Genomic DNA, 6,937 nt, shown 5'->3' with positions numbered 1-6,937 from the left:
GTGTTTAGGTGTCCTCCTCTGGATAGTGTCATTTAAAGAACGAGGGTCAGCACTACATAAAAAAAAACAGAGGAGCCTGCTGAAGATGAGGCCATTACGGCTGGTGTTTAGGTGTCCTCCTCGGGATAGCGTCATTTATATAACGAGGGTCAGCACATTGTAAAAATAAAAAAATAAAAAAAAACCGGTGGAGCCTACCGAAGATGAGGCCATTACGGCTCGTGTTTAGGTGTCCTCCTCGGGATAGCGTCATTTAAAGAACGAGGGTCAGCACAACGTAAAAAAAGAAAACCGGAGGAGCCTGCCGATGATGAGGCCATTACGGCTCGCCTTTAGGTGTCCTCCTCGGGATAGCGTCGTTTAAAGCATGAGGGACAACACAACGTAAAAAAATAAAAACCAGAAAAAAACCGAAAGAGCCTGCCGAAGATGAGGCCATTATGGCTCGTGTTTAGGTGTCCTCCTCGGGATAGCGTCATTTAAAGAACGAGGGTCAGCACAACATAAAAAAAAATCGGAGGAGCCTTTCGAAGATGAGGCCATTACGGCTCACGTTTAGGTGTCTGCCTCAGGATAGCGTCATTTAAAGAACGAGGGTCAGCACAACGTAAAAATAAAAAAATAAAAATAGAACCGGAGGAGCCTGCCGAAGATGAGGCCATTACGGCTCAGGTTTAGGTGTCCTCCTCAAGATAGTGTGATTTAAAGAACGAAGGTCTTCACAACGTAAAAAAAAAAAAAAAAAAAAACTGGAGGAGCCTGCTGAAGATGAGGCCATTACGGCTCGTGTTTAGGTGTCCTCCTCGGGATAGCGTCATTTAAAGAAGGAGGGTCAGCACAACGTAAAAAAAAAAAGAAAAAAAACGGGAGGAACCTGTCGAAGATGAGGCCATTACGGCTCGCGTTTAGGTGTCCTCCTCGGGATAGCGTCATTTAAAGAACGAGGGTTAGCATAACGAATAAAAAAACGGAGGAGCCTGCTAAAGATTAAAAAAAAAAGGAAAAAAAAACCGGAGGAGCCTGCCGAAGATGAGGCCAATACGGCTCGCCTTTAGTTGTCCTCCTCGGGATTAGCGTCATTTAAACAACGTGGGTCAGCACAACGTAAAAATAAAAAAAAAATAAAAAAAATCGGAGGAGCCTGCCGAAGATGAGGCCATTACGGCTCGCGTTTAGGTGTCCTCCTCGGGATAGCATCATTCAAAGAACGAGGGTCAGCACAACGTAAAAAAAAAACGGAGGAGCCTGCCGAAGATGAGGCCATTACGGCTCGTGTTTAGGTGTCCTCCTCGGGATGGCCTCATTTAAAGAACAAGGGTCAGCAAAACGTAAAAAAAAAAGGAAAAAAAATAGGGAAGAAACCGGAGGAGCCTGCCAAAGATGAGGCCATTACGTCTCGCCTTTAGGTGTCCTCCTCAAGATAGCGTCTTTTAAAGAATGAGGGTCAGCACAACGTAAAAGAAATAAAAAAAAATAAAATAAAAAAATTGAAAAAAACCGGAAAAAAAACCGGAGGAACCTGCCGAAGATGAGGTCTTTATGGCTCGACTTTAGGTGTCCTCCTCAGTATTGCATCATTTAAAGAACGAGGGTCAGCAAAACATAAAAAAAAAAAACAGAGGAGCCTGCCGATGATGAAGCCATTACGGCTCGCCTATAGGTATCCTCCTCGGGATAGCGTCGTTTAAAGAACGAGGGACAGCACAACATAAAAAAAATAGAAAAAAACCAGAGGAGCCTCCCGAAGATGAGGCCATTACGGCTCGCGTTTAGGTGTCCTCTTCAGGATAGCGTCATTTAAAGAACGAGGGTCAGCACAACGTAAAAAAAAAAATAAAAAAAAAACCGGTGGAGCCTGCCGAAGATGAGGCCATTACGGCTCGTGTTTAGGTGTCCTCCTCGGGATAGCCTCATTTAAAGAACAAGGGTCAGCAAAAAGTAAAAAAAAAAATTGAAAAAAAAATAGGGAAAAAACCGGAGGAGCCTGCCGAAGATGAGGCCATTACGTCTCGCCTTTAGGTGTCCTCCTCAAGATAGTGTCGTTTAAAGAACGAGGGTCAGCACAACGTAAAAAAAATAAAAAAAATAGTAAAAAAACCGGAAAAAAAAACCGGAAAAAAAACCGTAGGAACCTGCCGAAGATGAGGTCTTTACGGCTCGCCTTTAGGTGTCCTCCTCGGTATAGCGTCATTTAAAGATCGTGGGACAGCACAACATAAAAAAAAAAGAAAAACCAGAGGGGCCTCCCGAAGATGAGGCCATTATGGCTCGCGTTTAGGTGTCCTCCTCAGGATAGCGTCATTTAAAGAACGAGGGTCAGCACAACGTAAAACTAAAAAAATAAAAAAAAACCAGTGGAGCCTGCCGAAGATAAAGCCATTACGGCTCGCGTTTAGGTGTCCTCCTCGGGATAGCGTCATTTAAAGAACGAGGGTCAGCACAACGTTAAAAAAATAGAGGAGCATGCCGATGATGAGGCCATTACGGCTCGCCTTTATGTGTCCTCCTCGGGATAGCGTCGTTTAAAGAACAAGGGACAACACAACGTAAAAAAAATAAAAAACAGAAAAAAAAATCGGAAGAGCCTGCCGAAGATGAGGCCATTATGGCTCGCGTTTAGGTATCCTCCTCAGGATAGCGTCATTTAAAGAACAAGGGTCAGCACAACGTAAAAATAAAAAATAAAAAAAAGAACCGGAGGAGCCTGCCGAAGATAAGGCCATTACGGCTCGCGTTTAGGTGTCCTCCTCGGGATAGCGTCATTTAAAGAACCAGGGTCAGCAAAACGTGAAAAAAAAACGGAGGAGCCTGCTGAAGATGAGGCCATTACGGCTCGTGTTTAGGTGTCCTCCTCGGGATAGCGTCATTTATATAACGAGGGTCAGCACATTGTAAAAAATAAAAAATAAAAAAAAAAACGGTGGAGCCTACCGAAGATGAGGCCATTACGGCTCGTGTTTAGGTGTCCTCCTCGGGATAGCGTCATTTAAAGAACGAGAATCAGCACAACGTAAAAAAAGAAAACCGGAGGAGCCTGCCGATGATGAGGCCATTACGGCTCACCTTTAGGTGTCCTCCTCGGGATAGCGTCGTTTAAAGCATGAGGGACAACACAAGGTAAAAAAATAAAAACCAGAAAAAAACCGGAAGAGCCTGCCGAAGATGAGGCCATTATGGCTCGTGTTTAGGTGTCCTCCTCGGGATAGCGTCATTTAAAGAACGAGGGTCAGCACAACATAAAAAAAAAATCAGAGGAGCCTCCCGAAGATGAGGCCATTACGGCTCACGTTTAGGTGTCTTCCTCAGGATAGCGTCATTTAAAGAACGAGGGTCAGCACAACATAAAAATAAAAAAATAAAAAAAGAACCGGAGGAGCCTGCCGAAGATGAGGCCATTACGGCTCGCATTTAGGTGTCCTCCTCGGGATAACGTCATTTATACAACGAGGGTCAGCACATTGTAAAAATAAAAAAATAAAAAAAAACCGGTGGAGCCTACCGAAGATGAGGCCATTACGGCTCGTGTTTAGGTGTCCTACTTGGGATAGCGTCATTTAAAGAACGAGGGTCAGCACAACGTAAAAAAAGAAAACCGGAGGAGCCTGCCGATGATGAGGCCATTACGGCTCGCCTTTAGGTGTCCTCCTCGGGATAGCGTCGTTTAAAGCATGAGGGACAGCACAACGTAAAAAAATAAAAACCAGAAAAAAACCGAAAGAGCCTGCCGAAGACGAGGCCATTATGGCTCGTGTTTAGGTGTCCTCCTCGGGATAGCGTCATTTAAAGAACGAGGGTCAGCACAACATAAAAAAAAATCGGAGGAGCCTCCCGAAGATGAGGCCATTACGGCTCACGTTTAGGTGTCTGCCTCCGGATAGCGTCATTTAAAGAACGAGGGTCAGCACAACGTAAAAATAAAAAAATAAAAATAGAACCGGAGGAGCCTGCCGAAGATGAGGCCATTACGGCTCAGGTTTAGGTGTCCTCCTCAAGATAGGGAGATTTAAAGAACGAAGGTCATCACAACGTAAAAAAAAAAAAAAAAAAAAAAAACCGGAGGAGCCTGCTGAAGATGAGGCCATTACGGCTCGTGTTTAGGTGTCCTCCTCGGGATAGCGTCATTTAAAGAAGCAGGGTCAGCACAACGTAAAAAAAAAAAAAAGAAAAAAAACGGGAGGAACCTGTCGAAGATGAGGCCAATACGGCTCGCGTTTAGGTGTCCTCCTCGAAATAGCGTCATTTAAAGAACGAGGGTTAGCATAACGAATAAAAAAACGGAGGAGCCTGCTGAAGATTAAAAAAAAAGGAAAAAAAAACCGGAGGAGCCTGCCGAAGATGAGGCCAATACGGCTCGCCTTTAGTTGTCCTCCTCGGGATTAGCGTAATTTAAACAACGTAGGTCAGCACAACGTAAAAATAAAAAAATAAAAAAAATCGGAGGAGCCTGCCGAAGATGAGGCCATTACGGCTCGCGTTTAGGTGTCCTCCTCGGGATAGCATCATTCAAAGAACGAGGGTCAGCACAACGTAAAAAAAAAAAACGGAGTAGCCTGCCGAAGATGAGGCCATTACGGCTCGTGTTTAGGTGTCCTCCTCGGGATGGCCTCATTTAAAGAACAAGGGTCAGCAAAACGTAAAAAAAAAGGAAAAAAAATAGGGAAGAAACCGGAGGAGCCTGCCAAAGATGAGGCCATTACGTCTCGCCTTTAGGTGTCCTCCTCAAGATAGCGTCTTTTAAAGAACGAGGGTCAGCACAACGTAAAAGAAATAAAAAAAAAATAAAAAAATTGAAAAAAACCGGAAAAAAAACCGGAGGAACCTGCCGAAGATGAGGTCTTTATGGCTCGCCTTTAGGTGTCCTCCTCAGTATAGCGTCATTTAAAGAACGAGGGTCAGCAAAACATAAAAAAAAAAACAGAGGAGCCTGCCGATGATGAAGCCATTACGGCTCGCCTATAGGTATCCTCCTCAAGATAGTGTCGTTTAAAGAACGAGGGTCAGCACAACGTAAAAAAAATAAAAAAAATAGAAAAACCCGGAAAAAAAACCGGAAAAAAAACCGTAGGAACCTGCCGAAGATGAGGTCTTTACGGCTCGCCTTTAGGTGTCCTCCTTGGTATAGCGTCATTTAAAGATCGAGGGACAGCACAGCATAAAAAAAAAGAAAAACCAAAGGGGCCTCCCGAAGATGAGGCCATTATGGCTCGCGTTTAGGTGTCCTCCTCAGGATAGCGTCATTTAAAGAACGAGGGTCAGCACAACGTAAAAATAAAAAAATAAAAAAAAACCAGTGGAGCCTGCAGAAGATAAGGCCATTACGGCTCGCGTTTAGGTGTCCTCCTCGGGATAGCGTCATTTAAAGAACGAGGGTCAGCACAACGTTAAAAAAATAGAGGAGCATGCCGATGATGAGGCCATTACGGCTCGCCTTCATGTGTCCTCTTCGGGATAGCGTCGTTTAAAGAACGAGGGACAACACAACGTAAAAAAAATAAAAAACAGAAAAAAAATCGGAAGAGCCTGCCGAAGATGAGGCCATTATGGCTTGCGTTTAGGTATCCTCCTCAGGATAGCGTCTTTTAAAGAACAAGGGTCAGCACAACGTAAAAATAAAAAATAAAAAAAGAACCGGAGGAGCCTGCCGAAGATAAGGCCATTACGGCTCGCGTTTAGGTGTCCTCCTCGGGATAGCGTCATTTAAAGAACCAGGGTCAGCAAAACGTGAAAAAAAAACGGAGGAGCCTGCTGAAGATGAGGCCATTACGGCTCGTGTTTAGGTGTCCTCCTCGGGATAGCGTCATTTATATAACGAGGGTCAGCACATTGTAAAAATAAAAAAATAAAAAAAAAACCGGTGGAGCCTACCGAAGATGAGGCCATTACGGCTCGTGTTTAGGTGTCCTCCTCGGGATAGCGTCATTTAAAGAACGAGGGTCAGCACAACGTAAAAAAAGAAAACCGGAGGAGCCTGCCGATGATGAGGCCATTACGGCTCACCTTTAGGTGTCCTCCTCGGGATAGCGTCGTTTAAAGCATGAGGGACAACACAACGTAAAAAAATAAAAACCAGAAAAAAACCGGAAGAGCCTGCCGAAGATGAGGCCATTATGGCTCGTGTTTAGGTGTCCTCCTCGGGATAGCGTCATTTAAAGAACGAGGGTCAGCACAACGAAAAAAAAAAGAAAAAAAACGGGAGGAACCTGTCGAAGATGAGGCCATTACGGCTCGCGTTTAGGTGTCCTCCTCGGTATAGCGTCATTTAAAGAATGAGGGTCAGCACAACGAATAAAAAAACGGAGGAGCCTGCCGAAGATTTAAAAAAAAAGGAAAAAAAAAACCGGAGGAGCCTGCCGAAGATGAGGCCAATACGGCTCGCCTTTAGTTGTCCTCCTCGGGATAGCGTCATTTAAACAACGTGGGTCAGCACAACGTAAAAATAAAAAAATAAAAAAAAATCGGAGGAGCCTGCCGAAGATGAGGCCATTACGGCTCGCGTTTAGGTGTCCTCCTCGGGATAGCATCATTCAAAGAACGAGGGTCAGCACAACGTAAAAAAAAAACGGAGGAGCCTGCCGAAGATGAGGCCATTACGGCTCGTGTTTAGGTGTCCTCCTCGGGATGGCCTCATTTAAAGAACAAGGGTCAGCAAAACGTAAAAAAAAAAGGAAAAAAAATAGGGAAGAAACCGGAGGAGCCTGCCAAAGATGAGGCCATTACGTCTCGCCTTTAGGTGTCCTCCTCAAGATAGCGTCTTTTAAAGAACGAGGGTCAGCACAACGTAAAAGAAATAAAAAAAATAAAATAAAAAAATTGAAAAAAACCGGAAAAAAACCGGAGGAACCTGCCGAAGATGAGGTCTTTACGGCTCGCCTTTAGGTGTCCTCCTCAGTATAGCGTCATTTAAAGAACGAGGGTCAGCACAACATAAAAAAAAAAA

Source organism: Arachis hypogaea, chromosome 13, assembly GCF_003086295.3.
Source record: "Arachis hypogaea cultivar Tifrunner chromosome 13, arahy.Tifrunner.gnm2.J5K5, whole genome shotgun sequence".
Taxonomy (NCBI): Eukaryota; Viridiplantae; Streptophyta; class Magnoliopsida; order Fabales; family Fabaceae; genus Arachis; species Arachis hypogaea.
The sequence above is the reverse complement of the archived record's forward strand: the minus strand, read 5'-3'. Positions refer to the sequence as shown.